This window comes from Centrocercus urophasianus, unplaced genomic scaffold, assembly GCF_019232065.1.
Source record: "Centrocercus urophasianus isolate 14NV4802_14NV808 unplaced genomic scaffold, USGS_Curo_1.0 seq_12, whole genome shotgun sequence".
Lineage (NCBI taxonomy): Eukaryota > Metazoa > Chordata > Aves > Galliformes > Phasianidae > Centrocercus > Centrocercus urophasianus.
This window is the reverse complement of record NW_024884364.1, coordinates 66,676,301-66,692,107: the sequence shown is the minus strand read 5'-3', so window position 1 is coordinate 66,692,107 and position 15,807 is coordinate 66,676,301. Positions and strand designations below refer to the sequence as shown.

General features: G+C 36.2%; 1 protein-coding gene across 1 annotated transcript in view; it reads left to right on the top strand.

Moving 5' to 3' along the window:
* ITGBL1 (integrin subunit beta like 1) overlaps positions 1–15,807 on the top strand; it is a 125,361-nt gene that overhangs the window by 35,790 nt on the left and 73,764 nt on the right. The window lies entirely within an intron of this gene.

The following is a 15,807-nucleotide window of genomic DNA, read 5'->3' as shown; positions in this document are numbered from 1 at the left end:
ACTCTCCTCTCCTCTCCTCTCCTCTCCTCTCCTCTCCTCTCCTCTCCTCTTTTTCTTTTAGTCTATCCTTTTGGTCAGTGTTTTATGGGCTGGTTTGGCATGGTTCCGTGACTAGCAGTGTGGAGGGACCTGCATATCCTCTTCCCTGAAAGGGATAATGTACAAAGGATAGAGAGATGGGCCCCAAAACAAAACAGCAGTAATTATCTGAGGAGAAACAAACTAATTTACTAAATAAGACATTGGAATGCAAGATAACACACTATAATACAATATAATTAATAAAATATAACTAGAATTGGAGCTAATAAATCAAATAGAATGAGAGTGTCCAAAAACTGAAGACCTTACGCTAATGCTGTGAGACGTGCAGTGAGATGTGCAGTCAAGTTGAGCAGCAGAGAGGAGAGCATGGTCTCATGAACTTGCCAGGGGCTTGATCTCCTCTCTGAATGCAAAGTCTTCCAGGCTTTGGGTCTTCTCTTCTAGGACAGGTACCCAGAACTGGAGCATTAACTCTTTAACTCCAGTGCACAACATGATGTTATGATGTGGAATACCAATAGCCCAAAATCATAAAACCATGACACTTTTATTTCTTTTATTTTTCCCCTCTATGGGGAACATATTAATGAGATCATTAAATACTTAAGGAAAAATACGATCTTCCTACATTTTATTACATCAAGTATGCTTTGTAAACTCTGTTGATCTGTCATTCACTTTTGTTGGCCTAAGCTATCACAGTTGTCTTACATTTATCCATATTCATAGGTTTCAGCATGTTGGCATGAATTTATTGACCTTGTCCAGTCTGTTTTTCAAATTGATCTACTTCCTAGAACAAATAACACATCCATAATAAGCAGACGTTATTAATTTCTGTGATAACTGATTTTCCACAGAATATGAATGACCGTGATGGTTGCATATTTGAAAATGTTATGAAATAAAGCTATGCCACCAAAGGGGTAAAAGGAAAGCTTGGAGTTGTTTTAGCTTTTCCAAACACTAATTTAACAATTATTGATTACTTTTTTTTTTTTTTTTTTTTTTTTTTTCTGTGACTAGCATGTTCTTGTTTCAAGTTGCTTTCTTTTTGCCTTTTATTTAAAACTATAAATAACCATTTAATTCTCTGACTTGTCAAGGTCTTGCTGTAACTAGGTTTGTTTGTGATTATGTTGCACTTGAAATGCTGTGAGTAAACAGCATGAACAAAGTTACGAGTGCAGTAAATACTGTGTTAGAGCTCCTATTAGTATATCTCAGTAAGAAGCTGAAAAGAAATTATTTTTATTCTTGATTTCTGAACTTCCTTTATTGGATATTTTTCAGTTTTCTGGATCTCCTACCTCTTACCTCCACATTTTCCCTCAAAAAGTTTCTAAAGTGGACAATTAAGAGAAGGACTACATAAATAAATAAATAAAGTTATCCATATCCTTTGTTAAGACAAACTTTCAGCTGCCATAATCAAGGTTTTGAAGATCCCTTGATCATTTCATTTGATGAAAAGACTTCCTTATCATGAGCAGAATGATTAGACTTGAGAATGAAATCAGACAAGTAAAAATCAATATGAGCATTGCCTTTGACTTTAACGGGCCAGTCTCTTCTGTTTACATCTTTCCTATCAGGGTGGATTCTGTATACTCTCTATGAGAAAAATGCAAGGTGTGGGGACAAGACAACTGACTGACAAGAAATGAGTGTGGAGACAAAGGCGGCCATCCCATCCTGCTGTACGAATATGTTGGGCACATCAACTAAGCTTTGTTGTCTTGTATTTTTTCCATCATTTTTTATTCCCTATCTGTGAATCATGGGTAATTTTTTTCCCCCACATTTTTGGGTGCTGCAAATGTAAGTGTCCACATGAACACCTGGTAGTACATAAAATGCAAAGATGATATGATAATACAACTATATATCTAAGTGAAATGGAAGCAATTCGGGGCTCTCATGAAAATACTTCAGAACACTTAGAAATGCTTTTCTCAGTTCTTCATACTTTGTCAGGAATGGAAAATGCCATTCAATTGTTTGATTCCCTTCCCCCCTCCCCCCCACCCCATTTTAATTTCTTATTAGCTTATTAGCTCCACAATTAAATGTGAATCAAGGAGAATAACATCATAAGGTGATTGATTAGTTCAATTATACTACACGCACCAAGAAATAGTTTTCTTAATCTGGCAACTGAAACATAATATTTTAAGAGCAAATAAAGTAATCCCTTCACCTTTTAGTCTTTATGTTCTTCTTCTTAAAAGATTTCTCTGATTTATTTCAAACCAATGAATAAAAATAGAATTATTTTTTTCAGTTTGCCATGAATTACAGTCTGGTATTTCAAAAAACATATAATAGTGTGCTGATTACTCTTTGTTTAAAAGGATGGAAATCTGTATATGTTTTACAGTTGGAGCCTTGTTCCCACCTGCCAGCAATTTTCTCCTTGTGTCTCTAGGCAGGTAGTTTTTCATTTTTCTCTTCTGTAAGTTACCTTATGTAAACAATAAATAGCACAATAGTGCCTACTCTGACAATTATGTGCATTAGTTTGCCTCTCTCTATATTGTTTGACCTTGCTTTCCACAGAAAGTTCTGAACATATTCACCCACTGTTTCGGTGCTGAAGCAGAGGTAACCTGTTTAGGAACCCAGCAAACTTTGCTAAAAAGCTTTCATAGGTTTTCAGGCTGTACTGTTCAGGTATGCAAGGGGAATTGTATTATACATAAAGTTTTCATGGAAGTCAGCTGAAGAAATAGCATTAAAAAACGTATTTGACACAATAGGTAAATTTCCTTGAATGGGGTAATGCACTGGCTAGAAAATGTGTAAGGGAACGAAAGCAAGAACAACGTGCATCCTGGTGTTAGCAGAAAGTGAGATCTTTTCTACAGAAAATAAGTAGGCCTACTTCTAATGTGAATTAAATCCAACCTCTTACTGAAACCATCTATCTCTCTTCCTTTGAGTATAGATGAGCTTGGGATGATCCAGGTCAAACTTCACTGAGAAATTCAAGTGCATTCTGTTCCATGGGAAGAACTGAAGGGCTGTGTATTAATAATACCCAGATCCCAAACTGGTCTATGTTTTCATAATCCTTTCTCAATAAATATTTGAAAAAAAGGTGAAATTCTATTTTTAATTCCCTCCTGCTCCTTTTCCCTGCCAGCATTCCTATTTGCAAAGAAGATGCAATGATTTGTTAAGGAATCTTCTTTTGAACTTACTTCTGGTACAGTTCCTTTCTTTGATGCTCCCATTACTCTACTTGCTGAGCTCATCTGAGTCAAATTGAGTCATTGATATTAGAATATTCTTAGAAGTCAAGATGATACAAATCCAAATGAGGCCTTTGTAAAAGATTAATTGTAAAATATTTTAATTTTCTGTTTCTGTTAGCACCGGGGTAAAATTTCCCAAATATTATATATAATTTTTTTTTGAAAGTCAAATCTCTATTAGTTTCATCAGGGTGCCAGTGTACAACTTCGTAAATTGGGAACTCTGTACTTTGGAGACAGTGATAAAAACAGGATGTGCTGCAGGTGGTTTGGCTTGACTGCAGGCATGTTCTAGGAAGCGGTATCAGCCTTATTTTGCTGAGCTTCAGACTTTTAAAAAAAATGTACAAAAAAACCCTATAATCTCTGAACAGGTTGAAAGTTCACAAATGTTTATGTTTTCTAAGAGCATAGTGAAAAAATAGACTGTCTTACGGGATGATTAATTTTCAAAAAGCAAGAAAAGCAAAACTAGTATCTAGCAATACAGTGGGGGAAGAATGTAGCCAAAATAAATCCTGGCAATCTTTTGTTTAACATTTGGCATTGCTGAAAAGAGTGGATAAAAGTGGGCATAAATTAATCTGTTCAGAGTTACATTTCAAATTTGACCCATGCTCTTCACTGAAATGCTACTGTGTGCCCCTCTTATGTGTCTGCGTTGATCTGGTTGAAATTATGTGCAGTGCTCACGTGTTTTTTTTTTTTTGTTTTTGTTTTTTTTTTCAATATTACTGCAAGCTAGTACACACTTCAATACTCTAGTTTTATACATCTCTTCCCTTATAATGAATTCTCCTCATGTGCTAATAGAAGTTTTAGAGAGGCAAGTGACTCAGTTTCAGGGATTAATAGCTGGTATTTACCAATTTAAATCTGCTCTGTGACAAGGTATTGAACTGTTACTTCCCATTTAGATTTTCTATGTCAAGTGTGAATCTGCACTGTTTTGGAGAGAGAAGAACCAAATCTCCTACAAGGCACAGCTCTACAGGGGATAGTTAATGATTCAGCTTAGGGATTCATAAATTGCTAGAAAAAAATTCTGTTTAATAATACATAGAAAAATAATTTCTTGCTTTAAAATGGAGGAAACTCATTAATTTCATTTATGTTTCTTTTTGAGATGTTGCTGTGTAAAGCATGCCCACAGAGAATTTATTTTAAACTAACTTTTTAATAAAAGCTGTAGGAAGAATGTACAAACACATCCTGTAATTCATGACTTACGTATAAACACCACCAAATAAAATTATTTTCCATTCCTTTTAACTAGTATAGTTGTCATTAAGAATTATGTAGAAATGGTGTTTGGTAAAGCACAGACACAAATTTGATAGGAAATATTAATAGATATTAATTATGAATAGGTAGCATTAAATGTATTTACTCTGAATAGGATAGGACATCCTTTAGAAGATCCTTGGCTTGAAGAAAGCCCTTGAATCAGCAGTCAATTATTCCTCAAGAATGATTATTGAGTACTGATAACTCTTCATGATGCTGCTAAATTTTACTTATTCATTATCACTGTCAGAGGCTTGTATTCATTTTATGGTGATGTGTTCTCTATTATTCCCTCTGGCTCAACATGGGAAGGAGAAGTAGCATAAATGTTTCTGACTTGATGGTGACTATACAACCATCAAATAGGCTTTGTGTGGTGATTTGGCTTGAATTAGGTGTATGCTTTTTGTGTACACATCGTTTTGCCAAGCTTCTCATTTGAACTTTTCTGACATCAGGTTTACCAGGCTGTGAATAATTTCTAAGACTCATTTTTGTTCTGTATGGAACTATCTTACCCAGTTGATGTTTATTGATATCTTGTTGGATTAGTTGCTTACCAGCAAACTGTAGATCAGATTTTTTTTTCATAATGCTATGAAGAACTGTAACACACCTGAGCTGGTGTTTGTTGTAGAATGGCACTCAGACTGTAGGTTTATTAAAATACTCTTACCAAAGATAGCATGAGGAAAAAAGGGCATATCACAGATAAATCTTAAGTCCGTTGAGACCCTGGAAGCCCCAGGCTTTGCAGCATTTACTAAAACTTTAATCAGGGCATGGAAGTTTGCATGGATTCTGCTAAGGTTCACCACTGTTATAGCTCTTACATCTCTTAAGAATTTTCTTAGGAATAAACATCATAGGTCATTTCTGGTGCCAAGCATGAGGACACTATCAAGAGAACACGATGTTCACACAGCTTTATTTTGAAATAAAAGGAAAGACTCGTGTGTGGCACCCTCACCAGACACAGTTCATAAGTAGTAAATCAAATACTGCTACAGTCAATATGAGCTCACCCATTCCTTAAGTCTGTGGTGAGGACCTGTGCTCTACTTAGTCTGCAATACTAGCTGAATTTGATTTGAATGTGTAATGTGCATAACATAATCTTCTTCTTAAAAGACTTGCTGAAAAAATATTTTTCAAAGTGATCAGATACACTTTTAAAATCAGTTTGTACTTAACTGGATATACAGAACTATGGGATCATAGAATATCCCAAGTCAGAAGGGAGATATACAGTCTAGCTCCAGGCTCCATACAGAACCACCCATAAATCAAACCATTTGTCTGAAAGCACTGTCCCAACAGCTCCTTGAACTCCAGCAAACTCTTTGCCATGACCACTAATTATAACTTTTTTCTGTGGTCATAACTTTTCTAACCCTTGAGTTTAGTGATTAAGATCTTAAGGTTTAGCTATGAACTTCACATTAATAATACTTTCAGGTATCATACAAGCATAGAATCACAGAATAGCCTGGGTTGAAAAGAACCATAATACTCATCTAGGTTCAAACCCCCACTAGACCAGGCTGCCCAGCCTGGCCTTGAATGTATGCCTCCAGGTATCTACCAACCTCCTTGGGCAACCTGTTCCTCTGCATAACCACCCTCCTAATATCTAACCTAAACCTCCCCTGTTCAAGACCATTCCCCCTTGTTCTATCACTATCCACACTAGTAAACAGACATTCCCCCTCCTGTTTATACACTCCCTTCACAAACTGGATGGTCACAATGAGGTCTCCCTGGAGCCTTCTCTTCTCCAAGCTAAACAAGCCCAGTTCCCTCAACCTTTCCTCGTAGGAGAGGTGCTCCAGCCCCCTGATCATCTTAGTGGCCCTCCTCTGGACTTGCTCCAAGAGCTCCACGTCCTTCCTGTACTGTGGGCACCAGGCATGAATGCAGTACTCCAGATGGAGTCTGACAAGAGCTGAGTAGAGGGGGACAATCACCTTCCTCTCCCCATTGGCCACTCCTCTTCTAATGAAGCCCAGGATTTAGTTGGCCTTCTGGGCTGCAAGGACACACTGCTGGCTCGTATCCAGGACCACCAAGTCCTTCTCCACAGGGTTGCTCTCAGTCTGTATAAACAGCCCTAGTATCCAGTGATGAACTAAGAGTAATCTTCCCAGAAAATGTCTTGCAGTACCTAGAGCTTAGAACTTTGATATTACTGCAGCGAGTGACTGTTGATGCTCTTTTCTTCAACAAACTGTTCTCAGTCTCTGCACCTCTGTTGAGAGCAATTACAGAATCACAGAATCATAGGGATTGAAAGGGACCTCTGGAGGTCATCTAGCCCACCTCTTCTAAAGCTGAGAAGAGTCCTGTTGAACTGTGGGAGTCCTTCTTCTCTTGAGAGGAGACAATTATCCAAGTCATTCTGCTGTAGGAACAATGTTATTTAGTTGGATGGAGAATGGGACAATCCCTGGTACCATCACCTTGCCATGGCGCTGCAGACCACATAGCAGCACGCACTAAGGTTTGATGTTGCTGTCAGTAGGCACGCAGGGAAACTGGGGATGAAATCAGACTTCATTGTAAACTTCTCATTTGTTGAATGCAGAAGGAAAATAGCTTTTCTCAAATTTCTTTTCAATTGTACTTTTAGAAAGAGATTTTCAGAAACAGTCACTGTGTCTTAAATTTTCAGGTCACCGTCGTAGCTTTCTGAAAATGGAAACATTAGTGATTATAGCTCTCTCTTGAGACAAAGATTCAAGTTTGGAAAACTTGAGAGCTCTAGTAAAAACAAGACTTCCAACATTTCCAGTCTTGCTGACAAGCATGTTTTCATGTTTCTTTTTCATGCATATGGGAGCCTAGAAATCCTTTGTTGGTTTGAATTAAGTTAACTAGATGCTGGGCAGGCCTTTGGCGGAACAATAATTTGTTCCTTTTTTAATAAAAAATAAAAATGCAATAATATTTGAAGTTGGTTTTTTTTGTTCACTTGTTTTAGGGAGGGGGAGTCAAATATTACCATTTAATCTCTTGGAAAGTCAAGAATTCTGCTTCATTCCATTTTGGATCAGAATTTTTGGGCTCGTGGAGACAAAAGCTCTATGTGTAGTGGATGAAGCCAGTGAAGAGTATCTGAGCCAGCTGGCATAGCCTGAACTGCCATTTTTTAGAGAACCCAGAGCACACAGCAAACCTGCTCAGACTAAGGAAACAGGGTTTATTTAAGTCAGTTATTCTGCTCTTGAGCATAATAACATAAATATGAATCTAGTGGGTTTGCAATTCTTTTTCCCACAGGAATGCAGTTTTTTTACAATGTCAGATGGTTTTAAAGTGTCTACATATCTGAGTATGTGAAGCACTTTGTGTTTATTCCTTCTCTGCAAGCTATTTTAAAGAAGTGAATAGTTCATGTCTCAGTATAATTTGATTTGTTATGTAGAATACTTGCACAAAACTCAACATTGCAAAAGTATTTGACTAAAAAGCACTATTCTAGAGAAGAAAAAGTATATTGGCTCAGCCTATTAAAAGATCTTCCTACTTAAAAGTTGATTATTTTTGTTCTTCAAAAAATGAGAAACCATTTGGTTAAAAATAAGTAAGGAATCTTTCATGAAACCCTTGAATTATTAACAGAAACCTCGACTCTAGACTGTTTTGATTGATAAAACTAAATTATCTCTGTCTCCCTGAGATATTTATATCATCTGTCTAAACAGCATGAATCACATTTAAAATTATATCAACTTGTGCCACCTCCAGGGTAACAAACTGGAACAGATTCAACTGAGTGTTGCTTTCCTTTATTTTATTCATTCGCAATATCTAATTGATTTTTATTACAGTTGAGTCTATTCACTTTATAGGGAATTTGAATTCATAGCCAAGAGGGGGAAAAAGGAAATGACAGTAATCAGCAGTATATTTTTTTATTATATTTTGTACCTGTACTAAAAGGCACAGCTAGAGGAAAAATGCATATTGTCTTTTATTCTGGAAGCAGGTATATATACACATAGGTACAAATTTATTAATATTAATTACTTGTGCAATGTAATTCAATACATCGCTCTTCATGTATATAAATGTGCAAGAGGGAGATGGTTATTGAGAGTCCATTCTATAGCCTCTAAGATCATTAAGAAATATCTTGTTCGAGGAGAAGCTGAGAGAGCAGGGACTTCTCAGTCTGGTGAAGGGAAGACCCAGGGAGGATCTCAATAATGTCTGTAAACACCTAAAGGGAGGGTACAAAGACAGCAGAACCAGATTTTTTTGATGTTTCTCATGACAGGAAAAGAGGCAGAAGCAAACTGAAACACAAGATGTCTTATCAGGAAACACTGCTTGTGAGGGTAACCAAGCACTGGCATGAATTGTCCAAGAGAGAATCTTCCTGCTTGGAGATATTCCACCACATGAAATGGTGACATGTGAGTTTCTCATTAAAGAAAAAGTTCAGTCACAGTCTTCAGCAAGTAAAGTGATGTGCACTGTCGTTTAGGATGGAAAAGTGGTGATCTTTCTGGATTTTCTGGAACCTGGGCAAACTATCAAGTCTGACTGCTATGTCGTCACTCTGATGCAAGTTCAAGATGAGAACTTCCAGAATTTTTATTTAGTCAGCCATTCTCACTGGCTAGTAATGAGATACTTACCCACTGTCATATGAGTTTAGAATGCCTTCAAATTCATCATGTGTGATCTGTGTGCAAAACCTACAGTGTAGCAGGCCAGAGAAGAAGACAGCCTTTCTCTTGTGGCACAGTAACACTAGTCCCTGTATCAGTATGAAGGCTGTGCAGCACATCGTCAGTCTTGGCTGAACTGTCTCCCTCACCTATTTATTGTCCTGATTTGATACCTTCTGACTACTTCCATCTCTTTGGACCAATAAAAGGATAGACTATGTGGGCAACACTTTCTAGCAGTGATGCTGTCATGCTGCTGTGAAACATGGGATCACCTCCGCTGGTGCAGATATTTACAAGTACAGCATGCAGGCTCTTGTTCATTGCTGCTGAAAAGGCAGAAGTAATGATGGGTATTTTGAAAAATAGTGTTTTTTAGCTGAGAATTTTCTCTATCAAGCAGTGTTATTGTGCTCTTTGTATCTGTTATAATTTACTAGGAAATAGGAGGCATTACTTTTGCGGTAACCTACATAGTCCTACTGGCATTGTAATTTAACACAAGTTATGATTGTGCATTCAACAGTAACCAAATTGAAATTATTTGTCACTACTTCTGTTTTACTTCTGAAATTCCACTTTAAATGGTCTTGAAGGAGAGGAGGGGAATCCAATCACTAAATAAAACCGAGAGACAAACTGTTACAAACCCTCTCATTACAGTGGCTCATTTGCTCTGCCAAAGGACAGTGCGGAATGCTCATGTCTGTTATTCTGAGCTACTTCAAGATCTGGATACTCTAAATAAGCAGAAAAAAAAAGGCTTAACATAAGAACTTCTAAGTTCATAGTTTCTTGCATTTTTATAAGCCTTTTGTGACTACTTAAAGGTTTGGTTTGATTTCTTTTCCTTTAACCCTTTAGGCTTAAAGTCTTCCTTTGAAAATTTTTGATGCAGTTCTTATCAGGGCTGTAGGTGACGAAGGGATTTCAGTTACAAAACTGGCTTGAAAAATTCCAATTTCATCAGGCGCTATCATAATCTATTTTTTTTTTGAGATCTTTTTCTAAATTCAAATCAGTTCCCTTAACCAATCTATATTTTAGCCTCGTGGGGCAATTGTGTCAACATAGAGAGAGAAACAAATCAGCTGCGAGGAGAAGAAAGAGTCAGAATTTTTGTGAAAAACCCCGCCTTACTGGAAGTAATTTATTTCAGTATGGTTAGAATTTCTATGGTATACTGCAAAAGTCTGGAAAGCAGTTGGGCTTTTTGAAATTAATACAACTTAAGCAGCCAAGACCCAAGACATAAAGAGAGGTTCATCTGAAGCACATTGATACAAGAGAAAAAAACAGTGGTGATACCTAATGGCTTTTCTTCAAATTGCAACAGCAACAACAAAAATAAAAAGAGAAAAGATATGCAGATATAGATGTCAGCTTAATGCAAAGCATAGTTATTGAGATTCTCAAATGCACCTAAGCAGAATAGGCCATATCACTAATCTTACCCTAGCATAATCTGAAATATTTGCACTAAATTTACATTGGTATAAAGCAGCAATATCTGCTTCACTAAGTAGACGAAAGAAAGTAATTCAATTGAAGGATCTATTCACTCTATATCTTCACTATACTGGTCTAGGTTGAAATTGATGGAGAATACTTACATTTTTACTTCCCCAAATTTTTCAGTTCTTACAGCTTTATCTACATTTATGTCTAGCATCCCAATTTAAAGAAGGAATACATAACAAGTTCTTCATATTTCTTCTCCTCATTAATGAAGTGTTCTTCACGTTTGAAAAGAACTTTGTGAATCACTCTGTGGCTGCTAAAAATGCATAATAACAAGCCCAATTCATCTATCATGCCAACTGTTGATTTCATTCTGATGCTGACTGTGCTGTAGAAAGGAATTCTGATGCTAAACCTCACCTGTCTGTAAGAAATTGATTACGTTACAGTTTAAAAATGAGAACTGCCACAATTTGTGTTCTTACATAGAGTAATTGGGCTTTAGTTATTAAAAATAAGTGAAAAAAAGGACATCTGAGAGTGTTTTAATGTCTGGTCAGTCTTTTTGCTACACTAAGAAACTTTTCTTGTTGTGAGAGTTCCTTTGTTATAGCTAATGCTGCACAACCATACAAATAAGTAATCTATAATTTTTAGTACCTCCAGTAGTGTTTCTTAATGAATCAAGAATTTATTTAAAGGCATGGTCCTTGCAGTTTATGAAGTACTTGATTATATTTTACAGTTACTCCGATACAGAAAGTACTCTTTTCACCTTACAGGGAAAAGGGTGCATGTAGGTGGAAGAACATGGTAGGCAACCAAACCAGACATTTGTTTTGATTATTTATTCCCAATGAGAAAGTTTAACCAACAAAATGTAGCAGAGCTTTTAGTAGCAGTGAACATTAGTAGGAAATCAAAGAAATCTAAGCCAAAAATGGCTCAAAGGTAGAGAAGATCTTTTCCAGAGGAAGGCACAGAAAAGCAATTGCACTGCAGAATTCTATGATTTCTGCTGGATTGAAATAGAAGCAATGTTCCAGTTCAGTTTCTGGTTTACCCAGTAATCATGTAAGGTAATTGTTTACATAAACTGAGATTGGCCATTAAATAAACAGTTACCTCCTTCTCTCTTTTATGTAATTATGTCCAAACATTTTAAATCTGACATGGATTATTGCATATATAAGTGAATCAAAAGAGAAAAAATGAACCAATTTTTATCTGCACAGGTGTTGCTCCAGACTCTAAAGTCCCAGCATCAATCCTTGTGTATCCAATCACTGTATGCTTACCAGTAGTTTACTGAAGAAAGACATCCATTCTCTGAGGACTGTCCAGCCCACGCAGCATCTGAGTTACTCTACCGAAGTACCTGTCTCTCATGATGGATTACATATGAAATAAGTGAAATCTGTGAAGTTATCCTTCCAGATTAGTGCCTCAGATTAGTGGACAGTGAGGTCCACTCACTTTCAGAACCTTTTATCAGAGATTTCACCTTTGTATCTTCAATCTTAGATGTATAGGAATGCATATCTGTAGTAGAAAAACATTTTTAGAATGCTTTTAGAATGATGTTAAGAGTCTGAGGGCAAAAGAAAGTCATCAACCAATTGAATGTGGTTTTAATTATCATTTTTGAGTGCGATGGTTTAACTCCTAGTCATTGCTCTTAACAGTAACGTCATGATTATCAGCTCCTTACAAGGGGAGTGGAGGACAGTGTTGAGCTCTGCTCTCTGGTGACAGATAGGACTCGAGGGAACAGCATGGAGCTGTGTTGGGGGAGGAAGGAGGGTCTATTTGGCATTTAGGAAAAGGTTCTTCACCAAAGAGTGGTCAGGCATGGAACAGGCTTCTTAAGGAAGTGGTCACATAAGATTTGAATTTTGAGTGGCCCTGTGCAGAGCCAGAAGTTGAACTTGAGAGTCCCTACCAACTCAGGGTATTGGATGATTCTGTGTTTCTATTGCATCTTGTAAGTGATTACGATTCCACTAGTATTTGTCTGAAAAACTTCACTTATTCTTCTGAAGTTTAGAGACCTGATGGTAATTTTTGAGTATGATTTTGATCCATGTTTGTTTAATATTCAAATGTGTAGGATTTTCATGGTTTGTGACCATTTTCTGCCCCTCCTGATATGTCTTCAATGTGTATGTCTGAGACAATTTTGGTGAAAGACTTAGCCACACTATCTTTCCACAGCTGACATGAGTATATTCTCAGGTTCTTCTTGCTGTTTCCAATTGGGAAGGTTGTAGCCTATGGTATCTCTTCCTTTTCTCTGTGTGTGACCTTGAGCTTTGTAAGTCTAATTTAAATTGACCTTTATTACTTCAGTTCTTCAGACTGTCAGCCCAGTTCATTCTGTATGATTTTCCATCTTCATTTTTTTACTGAGATCTTAGATCACTTGGCCACTGGCAAATGTTTTTAGCGTACAGTGGATTTTTGTATCAACATCATTAAAAATATGTTTAGTTCCAAAAACATTATTTGAAATATTACTGTTCTAGTAATACTGCATTCATCCTAATGATATTTCCTTCCCTTAAATCAAATTGTGATCCCTACACTTTTCTAGCATACCTTATCCAGAATAATTTAATTTTTTTCCACAGTGTTATCATATTTGGTGAATATGTTCAGACCATTCCTGTGTTCCTTCTCTTGAAATATCGGTAATCTTATAAAGACAGGTAAACTTAACATAGTCTATTTTGGAATAAAGCTGTTATTGTTCATAATTTAAAAATAGAGAATATGGGAAATAAGTTCCATTTTCTCACTACTTCAATACCTCTAGTTGTGCAGTACTTCACAGTTTGTTTCAAATTCTTTCAACATGCCCCATGAGGTCAGATCAACTTTTTTTCAGTTGCCCAGATCACATACATTCCTTCTTCTTAAAGGAAAAAAAGAGTTAGAGTTTATTATTACTGTTATTTTTCAGACATCTGATTGACAGTCTGTTAGATTCATTAGAAGCCTTTGTTATTAAACTGGCCTTTCATATACGAGTATTGCAAGTACTCTGGAGTGAAGATATGATGTCTCACCCTCATGGTCTAGACACTTCATTTAAAACAGTTTCGTGTCTTTGTTTTGTTCTCATCTCTGATAATTAATTTTCATTTCCATAGTCTGTATCACTAGCTGCACTGCATTTACAACTATGGTCAACATCTCCATATTAATTTCATTTTGGACTGTCTGTAAATTATCTGCAATCTTAATGCTGCTTGCTGCTTTGTGAAGTCTTTTTTTTTTTTTCTGTTTTCTTTTTATTTGAATGATGAAAGTACATTTTAGTACTTGCAATTTTGCAAGATCTGACCCTGCCTAAAATTTTCTGTTCTTGCTTCCTCCATATATTTTCTGACATCAGACAATTTTCCTTGCATATTAGTTTCATTTTCCACCCTATGAGCTCTCTGTGTGCTCCAGATATACTTTCAGAGGTGATTTCTCATCCAGTTAGAAATGAAGCCTTTTATTATAAAAGGTTTTTTCACATGTTTGAATCTGATATTTTTACAGCCCACAGACACGGTCTTTTTCTTCAAGAAATTCTAGAACTTCTTTTAGACTTTATTATATCCCATGCTCTTTATTTTTAAGTTAAATTCTAGTTTCTTTATGCTTCACATTTATTTATGTTGCAGCAATTTTTGTAAAATGGAGCAAATGTTTCATCACTTATTCTGAGATATGCCTTTCTTGACCAACTCTTTAGTAAGGTCTTGTAGCTCACTTTTCTTCACTTTTCTTTTTTATTGCCCATCCTCAGATACCTGAGTCTCACTCTTGATAGTAGAATTTACCCTCTAGGAAGTTACATTACTTCACAGATTTCACAGCGCTATGTACCCCTTATTTAACATTTCATACTGTTTCATTTAAAACAGAAATCTACATGCAACAAAAGAGATCCTGCACAAACTTTTGTGAAAGGAATCTGAAACCATTAAAAAACTTCTGTACCCATCTGAATATTCTTACAGCCCATAGCATATATGATTAATAGTTCATCACTTCCTTATTTTTGCCATGAGGAAGAATGGTATTGTTGGTGCATGCTGAAGTGGAAAGTAAGCAAGAAGAGGATTACTGTGGCCACTGACTTGCATTATCTACTGCATCATTTATGTGACAGGAAAGGTGCAGGAAGTAACACAAGATATTGCAGGTAGATTGATTGCCTTCTACACTACAGTATAGTCCTCTCACCCAATTTTATTTTTTAGTAGAATATTATTACAGGTTTACAGCTCTAAAAAACTTTGCAATGGGGAAAATCAGGTTAAGTGAGTGATCAAGATTAAAATCACGAATACAATTTCACAAATTTACGAGTTAAATTCCTTATAGCAGTCTTCAGTCACATGCAAGAGATTTATTATTCCTCTCAGTTTGATTTCATTTTTTTTTTAATTTCATTAATTCTTGTTGAATAAAGCAAAAATCTACTTTGCATGTCTATTCTCATGGATATCTCTTACTTATCTTCTGTAAGCAGCTGTATAAATGCAGGTTTTTGGGTTTTTTTTTTTTCCTTTCTACATCACACATTGTATTAGAGAATCTTTAATAGAAATTATTGCTGCTGGACCTACAGTACTGCTGGACCTACAGTACTAACCAGCAGTGGCTTCTGTCCTACTCTGTCATTTAGGAATGGGAACAGGAAAATGTTCTGCTTTTACTAAACCACCTCTTTTGTTTCTTCATTTTCATCAGCAAATATCAAACTGTTGAATCACAAGAGTGTCTAACATGGAAAATGCAAAGTCACTGCAATAAGTAATCCTTGAAAAGAAGTAAAATATGGGGAGATAGTTATATCTTTAGTTTTTTTCAGTTACCTGGACTTATCTCAATTTTCCAGAATGAATTATGCTGCTTCCTGTCAGTGAAGTGGAGTAATCACAAGAGTAGTTTTTTCATTATGTATTTTAATTCTACTCTCTTCGTTCCCTCTCTTTTACTGACAGAGAATTATTTAAAAAAATTTAACAAGGTGGCACCTCCTGTTTTAAAGCAAGAAGGAGCTTGATTCTCTCATGTGTTCT